The sequence below is a fragment of the Anser cygnoides genome, chromosome 2 (genome assembly GCF_040182565.1).
Source record: "Anser cygnoides isolate HZ-2024a breed goose chromosome 2, Taihu_goose_T2T_genome, whole genome shotgun sequence".
NCBI classification, from domain to species: domain Eukaryota; kingdom Metazoa; phylum Chordata; class Aves; order Anseriformes; family Anatidae; genus Anser; species Anser cygnoides.
The window spans coordinates 38928179-38947695 of NC_089874.1; the positions used below are offsets into that span (position 1 = coordinate 38928179).

At 37.0% G+C, this 19517-nt stretch overlaps 1 long non-coding RNA gene across 2 annotated transcripts in view; it reads left to right on the forward strand.

Moving 5' to 3' along the window:
- The first annotated feature begins 4714 nt into the window (after positions 1-4714).
- Positions 4715-19517, forward strand: part of LOC106030162 (uncharacterized) — an 82617-nt gene continuing 67814 nt past the window's right edge. For both annotated transcript variants that reach the window (XR_007165679.2, XR_010829215.1), the window contains exon 1: positions 4715-5139. This is a non-coding gene — a long non-coding RNA (uncharacterized lncRNA). The remainder of the gene's footprint in view (positions 5140-19517) is intronic.

Consider the following 19517-nt stretch of genomic DNA (forward strand, 5'->3'; position numbering starts at 1 on the left):
TCTTTTATAATTTCAACAAGCAGGGTGTTCATGTATCCATACTACAGTTGGTTGTGGCTGATACTGTATCATGGTGCCATGCAGGAATTCCATATCAGGTCACTCTCCAGAAGGCAGAATAGTTCCAGCTGTGCTATAGTATGCCAAATAAAATATTTAGGGAAAATTCTTAGCAGATACTTATTTATTGCTCCAATCTATGCAAAACATTTCTCTTTTGGTCCTATTGAAGTAATTAAAAAGGAAAACAAATTCATATCCCCAGAGAAAATAAATTATTTTCAACTTCTAGCTTCAGTATCTTTCTTCTATTCCTAAATCTTTCAAATACACTATTTTTATTCCACAGCCACTTGGGGTGTAAAGACCTTATTTCTTTCTGTGCAGAAAACATATTGAAATCAAATCACGAGGAGATAATTTTTCACACAGTGTATATTTAAATTGTGAAACTCCATGTCACAGAACATTGTGGATGTTAAAAAATTACATGAATTCAGATGTCAGCTGGACAAATGCATGAAATAAGACTCTGTTGAGGTTTCTCTAGCATGAAGATATCCCTGAGCTACAAGGGGAAATATCGCTGTAGGCTTGTCCTATTCTTACTCTCTTCCCAGAACATCTCCACCTGGACTTGTCAGAAACATGGTTCTCACCCTGATACTGATGTTCTTGTGTTCTTAATTGTGCAAGTATCCAGCAAAGGCTTCGTGAACCAAGGTTACAAAAGATAATTTGGATCTTTAGGTAGACTAGAGGAAAGAACAATGCCTTAATGTTTTTGCCATCATAACAGAAATTCCATTTCTCAAATTCAAAAAAAAAAAGTTTGAGATGTTCTTGAGATATTTCTACCTAGAAAGTTTCTAAAACCTCAACATGAAGAGTAATCTAATTACAATTAATCAAGCTTTGCAGTGTTGTGGCTAATCACTTTTATGTATCTGTGAATTACAATGGCCTGATGGAAATTAGAGAGAAAAAGCCTATGTCACATCAGTTGTTCCTGTGGCAATTTGTTTATATGTCAGTCAAGGAGACTGGCGTTCACTAGTGTGCTCTCCATGCTACTTAGCCACTCTTTGAAAAAGGTGCTAACATAGAAGAAGCAAAAATAATCATGGGAAATACCTGTCTTGATCCTAAGCCATGCAAATGCATTACTTTCTGAAAGGAATTTTGAGTATAGTACACAGAAACTCCCAGGGACCTTGGAGGAGCAGGGAGCATGTCAACAGAACAATGAACCATGGGGTGTCTGACCACAGTGCACAAGGCCTGTTGAGAAATATTGCTGTGCTCCATCTGAAATTATGAGCAACTACAGAGCTGTAAGGGAAATAGTAGAGCACATTGAACCTGCATAACCTACCTGGCAGTGTCATGAGAAGACATGACCAATCTCAATTTTTTTTATGCTAATGCAGCAAATCCTTTTATGTATTATCTCCATATCATTTGGCATGCATTCCTCTCAAAAAGACATAAGAGAAGACTGACTTCTTTTGATTTCTGGAAATAAAGGTGTAAACTTGATATATGACCTACAGTAGTTACTGTGTTCCTCAATGACATACAGTCATGCCCGCAGGATCCTAACGATGAACAGGTCCATTATCTGTACATCCTTTCCAGTAAGAAAAGTGCTGTTTTCTTAAACCAGGGGAAGTCCTACTCAAGAAATTATACTTTGTTTTTCTTCAGTGAGATAGTATCATCTGTAAACTTAAGCACGTATATATATACAGTGTATGACAGGTGTGTGTACATATGTGCATGCACACACTCTATGTTAATGCCATTTGTAAACATCTGCCTGAATGAGTGTGTTGACAATGAATTACTCAGGTAGGATTGACTTTTTTTTTTTTTTTTAGTGTGAATTAACAGCTTCTTGACTTGTTACTACATCAACTGCTAATTAGTTCCTGAGTGTAGTTCAAGGTGTTGGCATTCATTACAAAGCTTTCTGCGGTGGTTTGGATCTTTATCTGCCTCAAAGGCAGAATCTTCAGGCAAAAAAGTTCTTCAGTTTATACAAAGTAGATGAGAGCAGGGAAAGGAGAGGTGGGCTGCAAGGTCAGGAACTGGGGCTAAAGACAATGTGTCATCTAGATTTGGCTCCTTCAGTGCAAGGTGTGTTTCATTTTAAGTTAGGATGGTGACTTTAACCATCAGGATTAAAGGCAAGTTTAATAGTTAGAATAAAGATAGCGAAATCAGAACTGGGAAGTTCAGGAGACTACTGAACTCAAGTTGAAAGAACAATGTAATGTCTTTCACTTGATTCTGAAAAAAGCTCCGTACTATTGTAGGTGTGATAACAAAGGTGTCATAACTGTAGTAAATATTACCAAGCTAGCAGTAATAAATTGAGAGGATGACAAATGCAATGCTTATATTTAAGAATGGTGAAAAATTTGATCCATGGGAATAAGTAAGTCTATAAGTTATTCCTTAGTAGTATTAAAGAATTCAAATTAGAATCTAAAGGAAAAGATAAATACTTGGAGGCCAAAGGAAAATATGGTGTAAGGCCGCATTGTCTTTCATGCTGACTAATATCTGGTTTTCATTGGGTAACAGACGTTTGAGAAAAAGGTGCAGTATAATATATTTCTCCTGAATTTTTCCAATACATGAAGATTTAAAGTAATTCAATTCTGAAATCTCTTAAATACTTAGCTCCCAATGAGATTTTAAAACCTTGATTTTATTTAAATCAATTAATAAAATCAAGTTGGTTTCAGAAACAGGTGATTAAGCATATGCTTTGGATTTCTTTTCCAGCTTATTTTTCCTAACCTACTCTATTCCTTAGCTTATTCCCTATGTGTTAAGTCCATCTAGACACAGATATGAAGACTAGAACCATTTACACATAAAATATTGGGCTATATCTTCTTTACCAAAAAAAAAAAAGGAAGAAAAAGAGATATGGTAACAATAAATTGGTTGTATTGGTTCATAGCAAAACCCTAGAAGATGAAAGATATTTTATTCCAGGGTATCCAGCTGAGGTAACCACAAGGTAGAGGGGAAAAAAAAAAAGTTTGGGGTTCATCTAGCTATTTCAAGACAGTAACAGCCTAATATCTCATGTACTTTCACAGCAAAAGAGCTATAAAAGTGTGGGCTGAAGTGGCTATAGCTTGTTTCCATCTTTTCTCTTCCTCTTGATTTTCAGGAAAAAGACCGTTTCTTTAAATACCTGGATCATAAATCAAAACAAAAATAAATTAATACTCCTGCTCATTTCCTAACTGTTTTTTTTTTCCTTCTCTAAACTTGATCTGCCTAGTGCTAGAAAAACCTAGTGCTAGAAAAAGTTTTAGTGTTTTATTAGCAATTGCATTTCTTTGATTTGCAGAAAAGTTATACTACATTTCATTTGGAATACTGTCAGATTTCTTTATTTGATGGAGCTTTATTTTACATGAAATGTTAATTATCAAGAGTGCAGCCTGTACAGAAGAATCGATGGCTATTTTATACATGTTAATACGCTACATTAGAGAAAACTTGTTTTCTCTACAAAAGTTTTGAAAAAACAAGTGGCATGGTGCCACCCGTAGAGTGGTTGACAGTATAAAAGGTTTTGCATGAAGCATTGTGGAGTTGTACATGTGCTGTGCATTCTTTACTGTAGAAATACAGTAAGGGTACAGAGGGGTACTTCTTTACACTTGTAAAGCATTTATTTCCTAGCCCAACATATCTTTTCATAGGAGTGTTTCATGGAAAAATTAGCAGAAAACTTCCCTTTGCTGCTCCTCAGCATATTTTTCTCTTCCAATAGGTTTTATATTTTATAACACAGGCACTATAATAGGAAGTCCCAGATCTGAATTTTGTTGGTAGTTCTAGGTTCTCTGCAGATGACTTGAGCGTATTCACCAAAAGTAGTAAAGGACAACTGAGACTGGATAAAGGGGATTTTTGAGGCAGTGAGATTTAGCCACAAAATATTAAGATTTTAATCTATGTGTGAAACTGAGAGGCTAATGCTAATCCTAGATATAATATCTGACCTATGCATTTCCCTTCAAACAAAAAAACACAAATAGGAATGCTTCATCTTGAAATCAGAAACATTCTGATTTTAATTAATTCATTATTCTGTGAATGACTAATATATGTTTTGCAAGTGTATATACTATACTGTGTTACATATGTAAAGTTTTCAGTGGGTAAAGGAATAAAGAAAATTCTTCGTAGACAGTTCCATGTACCTCATATATTGCTTTTTACTTCCTATGGAAAGAGAAGACGTTTTCTTCACAAGATCTCTGCATACACACACAAAAAAAGAACCTCCTCAGATTGCTAGTCTTACTAACTTGATTTCCGTGGCTGCTTCTGCACTGTCTTGTAAGAGCACTCTGTGACTGGCCACTTGTTGCCAAACCACCTGACTGCCCACTTTTCAGGTTGGCTGTAGGGACATTTTCAAAGCCATGTGGCCAAAGTGCTATGGGGAAGGAAACACTGTCCTCACCCCTTCTTGTATGAGACCCCTGCCTGAGGCAGCTGTCACCTGCCCTGCAGAGCAGCAGGGATTATTGCGTGGCCCAGTACACCTGGAAGCATGTAGTGCCTTGGAAAAATGCCTATGTTTGGAATTTATTCAGCCACTGGTACTGCCACTCTGGTGCTGGGCTGGATGCCCTCCAAACACGCTGCCAAGGAATCTCCCTGAGAGTCAGTGGGACTGACCACAGCTAGAGTTGGGAGAGGACCCTTGTGTGGGCAGAACCACACAGCTGCAGGGGCATCATCCCCCTTTCCTTCAGCCTTGAGTGGTGGCAGGGCCTCCTCACCCTCCTCACCCTCACACCCCTAGGCCTCCTGCCCTGCGTTGACAGGTGACCCCATTCTGCCTTCTCAGGATGAGTCCTGCCACCAGCCAATGCCGGGCTCTGCTCAACAGTACTGTGTTGACAGGTGACCCCAGTTTGCCTTCTCAGGACAAGGCCTGCCACCAGCCAGTGCTGAGGTCTGCTCAACAGTGCTGCGCCCTGACCCAGGCCGGCAGCCATTTTATCTCATGGTGGTGGCTGACCGCAGGCTTGTAGTGTCAGCCAACCTGTCCCCAAACCGAGCAGAGGCATGGTGAGGTGCATCGATTCTGAAATGGTAAGAGGTCTGCCTACAGCCAGGATCCAAACCCAGGAATACACTGATAGAGAAGAGCAGTTATTTATAGTTAGGGTAGAGTGTCGCGTGGTCCCTGCTCATCCCCTTGTCTCCTATCATCCAATCCACTTCCCTATTCCTCCCTCTTCTTTAGCTCCTGGTTGCCATGCTAGCCCAATTTCCCACAAACCAAGTCTGATCTTCTGATTTTGTATCCTTGGAGGTACCTTGATTCTCAAATTCACATTTTTTTCCCCCATAAGCTCCGTAAGGTTCATCCATCTCTCCCAGCCTTGCTGAGGACTCCTGTGAGCTCTGATAGTTTTAGGCCAAGCCACAACACTTTCTTTAAGATGTTCACGTATTGAGTGATGGTGGGTAATTGTGGCGTATGTTGGTAGTCCGATCTCCAGTGGGAAAGACCATTGTGTTCCATCAAGGATTCAGTCAGGCTAAGCCTGTGAGGCAGGTACTTGTTATGCTGTCTTACTGTACGCTGCCAGATACAGGTACAGACAGCTCTGTGGAAACTGGAGAAGGCTAATAGCCTACAGGTCTGGATTCACGTTCTTTCCCTCCTTCCCACATTTTCCTGATAATCAGAAAAGCTGGTAGATAATGGTGAGAGGCAGACAGAATTCCTTACAGCAGACTGCCTGAGGGATCACAAGTGGGGTACATCTCAAGGACTAGCTGAGATTTCTCAAGGGTGCTGGAAAGGCTTGTGGAATAATCAGCATGTCTGAAGCAACTCGTGCCTAGGTCATGCAACATAGATATAGACAGGGTCTCTCAGCTTGGGGCAGTTTTACTTTGGTTATGCCTAAGGATGATTGTGGCCCTCAAGAGCAAGCTGACAGAACAGTGTTGACAGGGCTTATAAATCTACCCAGTGATGTGTTGCGCTCACACTCTGCACCCAGCATTGAGTGCATTGGTCTCATTCTTGTTGGTTTACGTTCTCATTACCTTGGTGGTCAGGAAAAAATTTACTAATGGAGATATGTGTAAACAACACTCAAACACAGAAAAATCTTTTAGAAGATAGAAATGGTACTTTCTTGGTGTTCTGTCAAACGTGTAGTTGTTCATGAAGACAAAGTACTACTAACTCAGTATTAATGTCCCTTCCTCCCATTTCATTGCTATTAAGGTGTGTCGTGAGAATATACATAAGACTAACTAGTAGGTTTAAGCAACGTTTTATATATTTCCTATAGACATTTGGCTTTTTCTTTAGTTCACTACAAATCCTAATCAGTCACAGAAAATTTATGCAGCAATGAATAAAAAGGTATGTTCAGTAGTTCAAACTGATTCATGCATGATAGGATCCATTTGTTTCATGCTCTAAAAATTCCATATTAATAACTAAAAACTGTTTCCATTTTTAGACTTCGAGTTACATAACAGACATTTTCTCTTTAAATATTGTTTGAAATCCACCTTCCTTTGCAAATGCCAATCAAAACCCCTTTCTTAAAGAAGCAAAACAACTGCAGCTGTAAATTTCTTTCATCAAAATTAATTAAGGTAACGTGTTAAGGTAAAGTCAGAAAACTGAAGGGATAACATCATGATTAAAATATGACCATTCACTCTACTGTTCAATGTATAACAATCAAATAAGAGACATGGTAAACTTTAATTCAGAGCAGATAAGGAGTTTTTAGTGCTTAGTAAACCTGGAAGACTTTGGAGTTTGCCCAGCTCGAATAAGAATAAGAAAGTTGGAGCAACTATATGAGCTCCAAGTAGTAAAAATTTTTTCAAGGACTGGGTTTCTGGAAAGACTACTTGAATTTCCTTCCTTCATTTAGGATGCAAATAAAGGCAGAAATCAATTATTACAGAGATAAAGCTAGAATAATAGGAAAAATAAGCAAAAAAAAAAGTATTTTAAATGATTCAGATTAACTTTACTACATGTTCTTATTTTATGCAAATGATGTTTCCTTTTCCTGTATTTTATACCTATTGGAAGGAAATAAAAACTATGCAATTTCTGCCCAACTATCCCACATTACCAAACACAAATGTTCAAAATCACAAATCAAGTTTTTAAATGATGAGATCAGCTAAAAAGTGGCATGATTTTTAAAAGCAATATATCTGTTTGTGTGTGTGTATGCACGTGCACTCTTTTCAACTAACCTTCCAGTATTTGAGATATTAACATTCCCAAGCTTTTCTCCCCCTCCCCCCCCAAAAAAAAAGGCGGGGGGGAGGGGGGTAAATACTGAGAAACTTGCAATAAAATCACAAATATCGGTGATGTAATGTCTCCCCTGAGTCCAAAGGCAAGCAAGGAGCTAACGCAAGGGTGCTAAGGAGCTTATGACAGTACTATCAAGGGAGGGAGGGTAAATCTGATCAATTTTTTTTTTCCCTCCCCAAAATCAAAGGATTAATGGGCATTATTTATTTATTTATTTATTTATTTATTTATTTATTTTTCTGGACATTCACATGCCCAGTGCTCTTTTCCAGAGAAGCTGTGGATGCTCCATTCCTGGATGTTTTCAAGACCAGGCTGGATGAAGCCCTGGGCATGTTCTAGTGGGTGGCGGGTGGCAGCCTTTCCCATGGCAGGGGGGCTGGAACTAGGTGATATTTAAGGTTCCTTCCAACACAAACTGTTCTATGATTCTATGAAGTTCATCCCTGGGTACCTGTAGAAGACTGAAAAACAAAAAAAAAACAACAAAAAAACCTGTGATCTCTAGTTAAAATCAATGGCAAACTTCCAGCTATAAACATTAGAGTAAGAGCAAATTCCTACTTCAAAATAGAAAAAAATCTAAAACTTACATAAAAAAGAATGTTCCCTTTCCCATCAAAATTAGTGGTTTCACTACAGTTGAGAAGTAAAAGCCAAATCTGAGCAGTTTTTGGTCAGTGCAGATGGTTCTTCAGAATTTCCCAAGCCTGTGTTGGCTTGTGCAGAATGACTTTACTGCTCAGCAACAGGCACATGAAATGAAATCAGTCATTGCTGCTGCCTGTAGCCATTCATTAGAATACGCTGTAGTGCTTTTTAGCCTGATAGAAAATACCAAAGAACTTTAGAAGAAATGGTTACACCTGATTAAATTATTTAAAATCTCTGGAGTTACATCTCTTTTTATGACATTAAATTGACTTACCTGTTAACTTAGGGAGTGTTCAAAATCCTACTAAAATTTTATTGTATTTAAGTTATAGAGGCATCTAGAATGGCACAGTGAATTATGAAGCAGCACAGAGACATACCATTTCTCATTAAAAAGCCTTTACCACAATTAGATAGATCTCAGAAGCATTCTTTCTATCTGTATTGCTGTTCAAATGCCATTTTTACTATTCAAATGTGTCGAGAATTGATTTTAATTTCTGTTACCTTTTCACTGTCATTTCTTCTGGGCTAAAGGACTACTGGGAGGAGAGAAGAAGCAGACAGCAATAGGAGAAGACTATCTTGGTATTCAAGGCTAAATAATCTACTGAGTTCTCCAGACGGGATCTTTTGACTATTTCTACTGTCCAGATTCCGCTTTTAAAAGGGAAAGAGGGTCTTAATTCCTTTTCTCACCATAAATAAATAAATAAATAAATAAATAAATAAATAAATAAATAAATAAATAAATAAATAAATCTGGGAGACTTCTCCCAGAAAATTCTCCCAGAAACTACCGGGAGAATTTAATTCCCTTTAGTGATGTTTCCACAGGGTGGAAAAGCCTTAAAGAAGGCAGAAATGTTCCTTTGAATGTACCCTGAGAACAGAGATTTTCTGGGCTAAAAACGTGATATACTTCATAAAAGCCCATGATATACTTGGTATAAACAGTTACTGAGGAAAATGTAAGACTGATTCCATAGCTTTGTATGTAGGTCTGTCCACTCACCAGTCATGTACAGACGCTTCTGCTGTCTCCTTTTCGCTGCTTTAGCAGGAATCTTTCTTAAGATTTTCATTAACACTTTAAGATAAGACTTGCCTTCCTTCAAAACTTTCTAAAAAATTGAATATTCATGAAAAATTGAAGTCTATATTTTGACCAGTCCTACTGACCATTTTTATAATGGCTGCATATATTTCCTCAGGCTTTTCAGATAATCATTCCATCCAGAAAATAATTTGTTACAATTCACATAGAGGGCATCTGCTTTTATTTGTTTGTTTGTTTGTTTTTAGTCTGGTCCCATAGATTTGAATTCTGTCTTGCATAACACAGTGAAGATTCACCTTGGTCACATGGTCTAGAGTCAGACTTCTTAGGTATTTCCCACAATCCATCTTCTGTTCCAGGTTAAAATCTGCAAATCATCTTTTAATATTGCCCAAACTTCAGGAGATACACATATAAAATAATTATTTTCAGGTATAAGGACATGGAAGTCTTTTTAATTTCCTTGTTTTTCAGTGTTACTCATGGATACTTGCTTATTTGCACATATATAGACAAATATATACACCCTCAAGTAGGCAGATGTAAATATCTGATTTGCATGCATATATCATATATTTGCAAGAATCTATGAAGCATTCATGTCTAAAATAGAAAATCTGGCTCAAGGTATTTTTTCAGTCTGAGAAAGTTTTATTTATTTATTTATTTATTTATTTCACAGATAATTAGCGTAGAATCTCACAATGACTTTTGACTTAGCTGTCATTGGTTTACCTTAGGAAGTATTTGGTTAGAAGAGATCAATTAAGGAGAATTCTTTACTGTCTTGAAGATAATAAAATCTTTGCATGGCCAACTGCAGGTGGATAACAGTACATTTTCAGCCATGTGTTTGGAAGATCAAACATATCCAGCTAAGCCTAAAGGGAAGAGAGTAACCATAAGGGAATTTGGTAGTGGAAGCAAAAAGCTAAGTAGCAAAGGAGTGTGGAGGCATTGTAAAATAATACCTGAGGTGTGGAGCAGAAGGCTTCTAACGTTTGGATCAAGGTGTCTCAAGTGAATTGTGTCCTTCTGCTATGTACTGAAGGCAATATAGGTGTAACGATAAACCTTTCAGATGGCCAGATTTCAGGTTAAATGCTGAAATGCAACCTCACACAATTTGTTAGACTAGAGAACTTCCATAAAATGTTTACTTGAAAAATGTTTATAAACACTTAAATCTATGACACTTAAGAAATAAATGATTATTCAGACCATTTAGTAGGGGGAATGTGCATGTATTTGGGAAAAGAGCTATTTTTGTTGGTGCATGTATAAAGACATTAGGGAAGAAAAGAGACTGTTTATGACTTATTCCCAATCAGCAGCTCAAAATAATTCCTAACGTTAGTTTACCTGATTTTTGTTGTTGTTGCTGTTAAACTGAGTGTTTATTTTAAGACATTTTCCTCTGAAGTTATTGAAGCACATCTTTGACCTTTACTCAAAACTAATGGATTTTTATCTTGTAGTTGCAGGTGTCTAAATGTGTTTTCTTTGTTTTTAATGAAATTGAGTTGTTGGTGAAAAGCTGTCTTTATTGACAAGCACATTGTTTCACTTTAGATTTGGATTTGTCGGTGTTTTCTTTCCAAGCACACAGTTACTTAATTTGTACAAAATATAAATAGTAAGCCCAGTTGCACAAATTCAAAAACATGTATTTGCTATCTATTATTAGTATGTTTCCTTTCTGTTAACACAGGAAATCTCACACAAACAAGTGCACTGATAACTGTGATAAACAAGTTGGTGTAGTGCTTATTTTTTACTGCTTGCAGACTTGAAGACTGTAAAATATATCTCTATTAGAAAGGGGGGAAGAGAAAAGAAAGAAAAGTAAAAATGACAGATTTTTACCTAAATGACAACAAAAAATATGAACTTGGTCCCTGCATGTTCAGAATAAAATTCAAAAACCAGTTAGTGGTATCATTTTTGGTACTGGAACTTGGGTTAACAAAAACAGTGAATGAGCCCCAACCTCAGTTTTCTTATGCTAATTTCAGATACTCATCGAACAAAAATACTCATGTGTGACAGACTAAATTCGTAAAAACTGACCATCAATGGCCAAAACTGGAATTTCACAGTCATGGCGTGGGCGTAATTTTTTTACTTTTTTTCTGATTTTGTTGAGATTCATTCCAAGAAGAAAATGATAAGAATGGCCTTCTCAGATTTAACCTTTGTATGGAGTGCACCTGAAAGCAGCCCACCCCTGTGCCACACTTCATACCTTGCCTCTTTTTGTTTTCTAAGTTTGCCTCCCGCTGAGGACAGTGTGAGAGACTTTCATTTTCTCATACCTTCTGGGCTGGTTAATTTTTACGTTCATATCAGCAATTCTTTTTTTTAGCTGGGGCAATCTTGATCTAGATGCGATCAACTTAAATACATGAGCTGTTCTTAAGGTTTTACTCTTATTTTACATTCCCTGCTATTTTTAAATATTGAAGAATATCATAAAAAACATTATGGAAGTTCTTGCCAAGACAAAGAAATACAGGAAGCTTCTGCTCAGCCTCCCTGTCCCCTCCCTCCCTCATTTTTCAGAAGTCATTTAACTACTGTGAAAGTAAGAGGAAACATCATCAAATTTTAGATCCCTGTAGTGCAAAAATTAGGGATAGCATCAAGTAGATCGTCAGTCTACCCTTAAGCAGAAAGTTCTGTGAAGCACAGGATAAAAATATAGGTCAGACTGCACAGAAAAGATAAGGGAAGTTAGATAAACAGTGCAATTGGTAGGAAAGTTTTTTACCAACTTTGTGTTTACTAAAAGGTGATGATTCACGAAAACAAACTACACAACAGTTTGCTTAGACACTTTCCTGATTCCATAATTTTAAAGAATAGAATATTGAACATTTGTTCAAACATCCCATGTTTACATTTAAAAAAAACAAAACAAAACAAACAAAAAAACCTAAGCTGTGGAGGATACTGAGATAAAATGATACTTTAGAGTAAAAAAACTTAACCTTCTTTAAAAATTGGAAGAATTAGCAGAGTATTTTGACTAATATGAAATATTCTTGGTGTCTCAAATAATGAAAATGTTAATGAATGGACTTTTTTTTTTTTTTTCCTGGTTTGGGACGGGTACATTTATCAAAATTGGAAAAATTCTGTAGGGTAAGTGTGTCAGTTTCTTTGCAATTCCCCCTAAAAATACACACCCTGCTCTAGAAAGACCTCACTTCTATAGTTGGGACAAACTGAGCTCATGTGTTAAGAAGTATTGTGAACATTTTCCTAGATTTCAGAATTTCTCTGTAACATTTATAAAAAACAGCCCTCCATAAGCATATATAGCTAAATCGCTTGAATAGGTTCTCATCTCACGATCACTGGAAAAACACTGTCTTTTCTCACGTACATTTTAAGTATTTCTTTAGAAATTCTCTTTTATAGTGTCAGTCTGTCTTTATATCTTTCTGCTGTACTTTTCCAAATGTAGTAGGCTAGACAGATGCCTGGTTTGGGAAGGATAGTTCAAAATTAAGTGTTTATGCCTCAACATTTCAATTTTTTTTTTTTTTTTGTGTATATTAAATTTTCAGGAAGGACATATGATTTTTTCTGAGATCAAATCTTCGTCAGAGTTACAAGAACCTATGCACAGAAAACAGTGAGATAGGGCCTTATGACACTGGAGTATCATCCGGCTACTGCAGGATTATGATAGAAGTATGCTCTCTGAGTCCCCGCTGTTTTTTTTTTTCTTTTTTTTTAAAGTGATGAACGTATATTGCAAATATGACTTGTATATTTTTTTAAGCGGTCAATGTATATTGCAAATATGAGTTAATAATCTTCTTTTAAAGCTCTTCATGCATATGGATTATCTTGGTCTGGCTTATTTTCTCTTTCCATAGTCTAGAGAGGTCTGAGAATAGAGAAAGGCTGCTGCTTACCTGCTATGTAAAACAGATTGCAAAACACAGACACTTCCTGGGAGAGCAGCGACTTATACTCACAGCAGAACCCCTGCAAGACTGTCCATTTACAAGGTGCCTGTTAAGAAATAGCCCTGAAACCACAGAACTTGAAGTTTAAGCAGAGGGCAAAAAAGGAAGATAGGCAGTAAGATAAAGGAGGAGTTTTTCTATTTTACATCTTAGAAGCTGAGTCATAGAAAGATTAAATAACTTGCCCAAGGTTATACGGATGCTTAGTGCCTTACACTAAGCTGATCAACCCTACGTTTGTTGTTGTACCCTTCTGTAATAAACAATATTAATCTAGTATGAAAGAAGATGATGTTTCCACGTCAGAAAAAAAGTCCTTTCCCTGTATGTTTATGGGCTTTTTTTTTTTTTTTTTTTCCCCTTAATGGACTTGCTGTAACCGCTTAAAAAAAAAAAAAAAGTTAGAGCTTGTCTAATAACCTGGGTCTGACAGAAGAAACACCAGCTATTACAGAAGCTTTGGTACCCGCCAAAAGCAAAATGCAGGCCATAATATGTAATAAGAAAACTTTCATGACCCTTACCAGTAAACTGTGTCTAAATGGAAAGTTCTAGAAACTTATACTTGCTGTTGTGAATATCTGTTACAAACCTAGATGTTCTAGACAAGTTCAGTTGATTTGATTGTACTGTGATCTTTGGCTGCTATTGGAGAGTAGCAAATGGAGCATGAAGCAAACAGAACTCTAGGAGGGAAAGCACATGGAGATGGCTATGTCTGTGATGCAGGGAAAGCTGTTTGGGGAGCATGTGAGAAAAGAAAGGGTTTGTATGTTCTTTGGTGTAAGCCTTTCTGTGTATTTTATATAAGTATATATATATATGTATATATAAAATAAATAAAATGTATATAGCTGTATAAAATCTGAGAAGCCAGGAAGACAAGACAATTGGATGTAGGCTGTATTAGTTTTTATTTCTGTCTGCCAATACCATATCAGTATGCTCAACCTGTTTACGCTAACAAAAGTGTGTCTGGGAAATACCGAAATAACTTTGAAAAAATACTACCTGCATGAAAACATCATAGCCCTATTCCATAGTTTTGGATTTCTATGCTGTAACAAGCCAAGTGAATTTTATGGAGTACAGTAAGATATACATGGCTTAAAAGGTAGTTCTTGTCTGTAGCACAGTTATAAAATGCTGTCAGATACATGAACTTTTAACCTAAAACTAAAACCTCTTTTCCAAGTTTCATGTGCATTGTTTCCCTGTTCTTCTTGAGACGCTCCTCCTGGTGCTCTAGTTTAGCTTGCCAGAGCTTGCAAAGAACAAGGATGTGGGAATAATGAATTATTCTATTCATTTATTATTCTTGATGAATAGTAAATTATTCTAATAACATTTACTATTCTATTCACTTATTACTGGAGAATAATTAGCCGGGAATAGCTTCTAAGAAGTTTTTCCAAAATTAGACTTTAATAGTTTTACTGTGTTTATCTTCACCTGTATGAAAATATCTTTGTAGCTCTTCCCACTTAACTGTTCCCACCTCCTTCCCCACTCAGACATGTATCCGCTTCCCAAAGCTACTGTATTGTTAAAAATGTTAATCTCCTCCTCTCCCCAAACCCCAGCCTCTTCCTTCACATAGCAGAACTCCTATTTCAGACAGAAACCCTTCCTCTAGTCAGATGCATCTTGTCTGTGCTAATGAGAAGTGTAGGTGAGTGGGGGAAAGACCTGAATGAAGATCAAAGAATAGGTGTGTCTGTATGAGAATAGAGGTTATAGGTAAATGAAAGGAGGTGATTATGGAAAGATACATATATGAGTAAAAGAGAGGTGCAGCGTCTGTGCAGGTAGTATATCCAGCTGAGGTTTTAAGGCTGATGGGACTAAGGAGGAGCTGTCTGTTTGCCTCCACGCGGAGGACTCTGCTTGTGTCTTGACTTTGACCAGCACTTATGTGGGTCTGCAGTGTTTGCCATTACTAGATTTCACTCTGTGTTTTGAACTCTTGACTTTCTTTCCTGGTTTCTCCTGGTATTTCTAGTTTCCCAATTTAACAAAAAAGTCATACCTATGGTAAATCTCCAGATGGCCTTTCTTCTTATCAAGGCAGGAAGAGCTGAACTGTGTTTTGTTGTTTTGCTTTAGAGCTCTTGTGGAGGAGGGCTGCTTTTCTGCCTGCTGCTACCTACCCACACTGAATATTCCTCTATCTCTATATGATTTGCATATGTGACTGAATTCTATATTCATCCAAAATCAATGTTTCATCTTCTCCAGCTTCCCTTCCTTCCTTTTATGGAAAGCAGGAACTTTCCCTCCCTATCTTTGTAGAAGGAATATAGCTTCTATGAAAGTTTTAATATATACAATTCATTGTGAATATCATACCAAATAATACATATGAAAACTTAATGTTACCTTACATCCAGTCTGTCTTCTTATCCAAAGTCTTTTCACTTGCCAGTATAATTATTATTGATATAAGTAGTATAGATGTGGCTGACTGCCTAGTGTATGACCAGTTGTATATTTAAATTGGATTTGATTTTGGATCCCACTCACTTCCCAGCCAGTTTGGTAGAAGAACATTCATTACTGCTTTTAATTCTGGGTGTCTGTGCTATAAATTCAGGGTATACTCTTGCAGCAGCTACAAATATCCTTTGTCATGATGTTGAACTTTGGAGTACAAGAGTAGTAAGCCCAGAAGAGCTACTGCACTAGCTTGTACCTTGGCTCCATCTAGTACTGTATCATGTCTCTGACAGAACCAGCAGAAACTACTTGGGGAGCAAGATGAGAAACCAGTCAAGGTACAGAATATTTATTTTCCTGGTCTGTCTTCCCAGCTCACAGCAAACAATGGCTTAATTTAACCATCAAATGTTAATTTGTTATGTTTGCTATCCAAACATTCCAGTAGATGAGCTCTTAAGCACCTACAGAGCTTTAAAACACTTCCCCCAGGTTGTGCCCTAAGATGATAGTGAAGTTTCATCTCCCTTGGCTTTCCCAGGATCTTTGGATTTTCTCAGGTTCCTCTCAAGAAGCATGCCCTGTGAATGTGTGTTCCTGATTCAGTCTAGTCGAAAATATCCAAGGAAAAAAACAGTTTCTTACTGAAACTCAGGATGGCATTAGTTTTCATGAATGTGGACAGGGAAAAAAATTCTTATGAAAAAAGTAAATCTTATTAATTGCCATTGGTCTGGTCCATTCCTTTTTAAGAGTGCCATAGAAGCATTATAAAATAGGTAACTTATAATTAATAACGGTCATTTTACTAGACAAATTGCTGTTTTCTTAAGGGATCCCAGACCTCCCATTTGAGAGCACTTTGACTTATTCCCTTGTTGGAATTGCAGAAAAATATTAAAGATATTAAGAATAAAATAAAGTTTTCCTGGGATATGTACCTATTTTATGTTAGCTGCCAAACCTAGGATAGAATGTGTAACGTGAAATACAAGGGGGAGAACGTTATCTGCATTGGCAAATCTTGTCAGTGGGAGCATTTCTCTGCTCCAGTACTCATATTGCAAAACTTCTTGTTTGCACATACATCCTCTACATTTTAAGAGTTGCTTTAGGCTGTAAAGAGAGAAAAATAAGTTAACAAGTCAAAGGTTGTAATGCTTCCAATCCTTTGTCTGGGCAGGTTGATAGAGATGGTGAGAGATGTGTAGATTTGATTTGTATGGCATGTAAAATGGTCTTGAGATGATAAGTGAAAGGAATCCTGTATGCAGTCCTGTCACTGTCAAATAGAACCAGTTGGGACAGGGTGAGTGTCTTTTCTGACATTGCAAAAGAAAAAAAAAAAGAAAGATTGAAAATAGATTGCACTTATCTAATATCACTAATGAAACCACAGTGATGTCAGTTCTGATCAAGCTGTAATCGGAGTTGCTGATTGTGTGATAACAGGCTTCCTTTTTACGTGTTTTCTACACGTTTGCAGTGGAAAAGGCCATAAATGATTAACTGTGGGTGAGTGGAAATAGTGAAGAAAAAAATAACTTTGCCACAACAACAACAAATGAGAGAAGGAGAGGACTTCAGAGTGAATGCAGAGGGGAGGAGGAGAAGAGAATTCTGAGTATTATTAAACATGTGAAAGAAGACTCATTTACTTTATAAGAAGTAGATCACTCACACAGACACATTCACAACTTTGTGGTCATTGAAATTTGCGTAAGTGCTATTAATCAGCTCACCACAGATTATCATAGCTATTTCTTTGGAAATGACACTTAAATTTAAACCTAGTGTTAAAAGGGAAAGCAGTAAAAGCATGAATCAAACAATAAGAAAACCCACAGCACTTTGTAACAAGTTTGCTTAAATCCCTTTGGATCAGATTCTGACACCTTTACTGAAAGTGAATTGAACCTTACTCAGTAAAAAGTCCTTTTTGAAGCCAGTGGGGTCAGAAGAGCAAGTATGGTTCAACGATGATAAACCCCAGCAAAATATCTCTTTTAAACATACCTACACTCAGGATTCTGTAAAAAGTTATTGCCTATTGCCCAGTATCCTGTTTACTAGGCACAGAATAAAGGATTACCCAGGGGTAGATTTACTTAGGGTGGATAAGCCATCACAGCCTCTCCCATTAACACCACCTGTATAGTTCATGCACTTTGTGTCACCTGACTTGATTGCAGCAGCATTTCTGTGTCACTGCTATTATTGTCCAGAGCCAGGACATCCTTATGCTGATTAACGATACCTATCTGAATCTGAACAACTGACTAGCTAAGGAAGTGTCTGCAGAGTGTGCAGCCCTATGACTGAGATACCTGAGCAGGCTCTCCCGGAATTCATATGGCGTTGCACAAATACATGCCCAGAAATTCAGCTAATTACCTGTTGTGAGTCTCTTTCACAGGTTATTCTGGAGTTTTTATTTTCAAAGCAAACTTCTTTGGAGCTCTCTGCATCATATGATACTGAATGGCATTGACCCTGATAAGACCACATATGAATTCAAATACATTTTGCCGTGAGAAAGAATATTAGGAAGAGATTTATGCAAGATATAAAACTTTAACTCCTTTGTTTAAATTGATGGGTTAAAAGGCAAAATACAGAACCTTTAACTTTTTCACTTTCTTTTTAATTGAAAGGCATTCCAGACTCTACCTAATTTTGTAATAAATATTTCAGAAAATAACAAATGCCTATGCCATGTGACAGCAGAATATAACTTTCTGTGTTAAAATCAGATTTTATTATATTTAGACTCCTAGTATCTATTGATAGAAAACTTTTGAAAACAGGGACCATTCTGAAATTCAGAGGGATTTCATTTCATCCACCTACAGACCTCTGTTTGAAAATGTTCTTTCCCAAAATAATCAAATTAAAGAATCCAACCTGTCTAGATGGTGTTTCCTAAATTAATGCTTCCACTTTAAAATGCTTGGGTGGCATTCAGCTGCCAGAGCCATCAAGGTGGTAGATATGTAACAAATGATAAATGTGGAGTCAAAACAAGTTTTTTGTTGGTTTGTTTTTAGAAAAAACACTGAAATTTATGAAGTATAGCAGAATAAAGTATAACCAATGCGTCTGCTTATAAGCTGTTATTGCTGGTGAATGCTGTCATTAAGGTAGTCAATAACTGAGTCTATAAACCTTTCTCCAAGCTGGACCCGACTGCTGCTTGGAAAAAGAGAAAGGCACCTCAGCAGGCTAGTTAATACACATGCTTAGCTGGCTAACCACCTGTCTCAGAAACTTTAAAAGAAAATACAGTCACTAATTAATTTTAAAAGAATAGTAACTGCTCCCTCTCCCACTATAGGTGGGTTATAGCAGTCCTCAAGGACTCTGAAGGAAACAGGTAGGAGGCTGTTGCGAGTAATCTATTGTACCTTTCTGCTCTATCTCCCCTAAATTTTTGTTTTATTTTTCCTCTTCCTCAGAACAGGGATGGAGTTCAACACATGTATAGAACAGCCAGACTGTTACCAGTATTATTTTATAGCAGAAGTAATTCGTGATTAGTGTAAAAGTCTTCACAGATTTATTCCTGGATACTTTTTGGGCAGCTAAGAAACATGAGTTGTATTTGTCCAGAAGTACATGGAAGGGTAGCAGTTTTCAACTTCTTATTACTTTGTGTTATCTGGATAATATTCCCATGCAACATTGTTTGGGTAACATTCCTTTAAATGCAGAAGACATTTTGTCCTTATGGCTTCAAGTCTGATTGATAACGACACTAGCTAACAAAATCTGCTGATCAACTAAAGTATGTGTGAGCTGCATAATCCATGGATGGATGGATGGATGGATGGATGGATGGATGGATGGATGTGAGATAACACTTGTTACAGCCAAGGGGTAGATCTATACCTAGTTTCCCCATTGCTTTCTCTAGTTTAATTTGGTCTTGTTTATTGCATCTTTTTTAATGTCTTTTAGAAGCCATCAGTTAGACTAGACATCAACAGATAGACGGCTTCTTTTCATTGGGAGTAAATTTTTTCCTGTTACT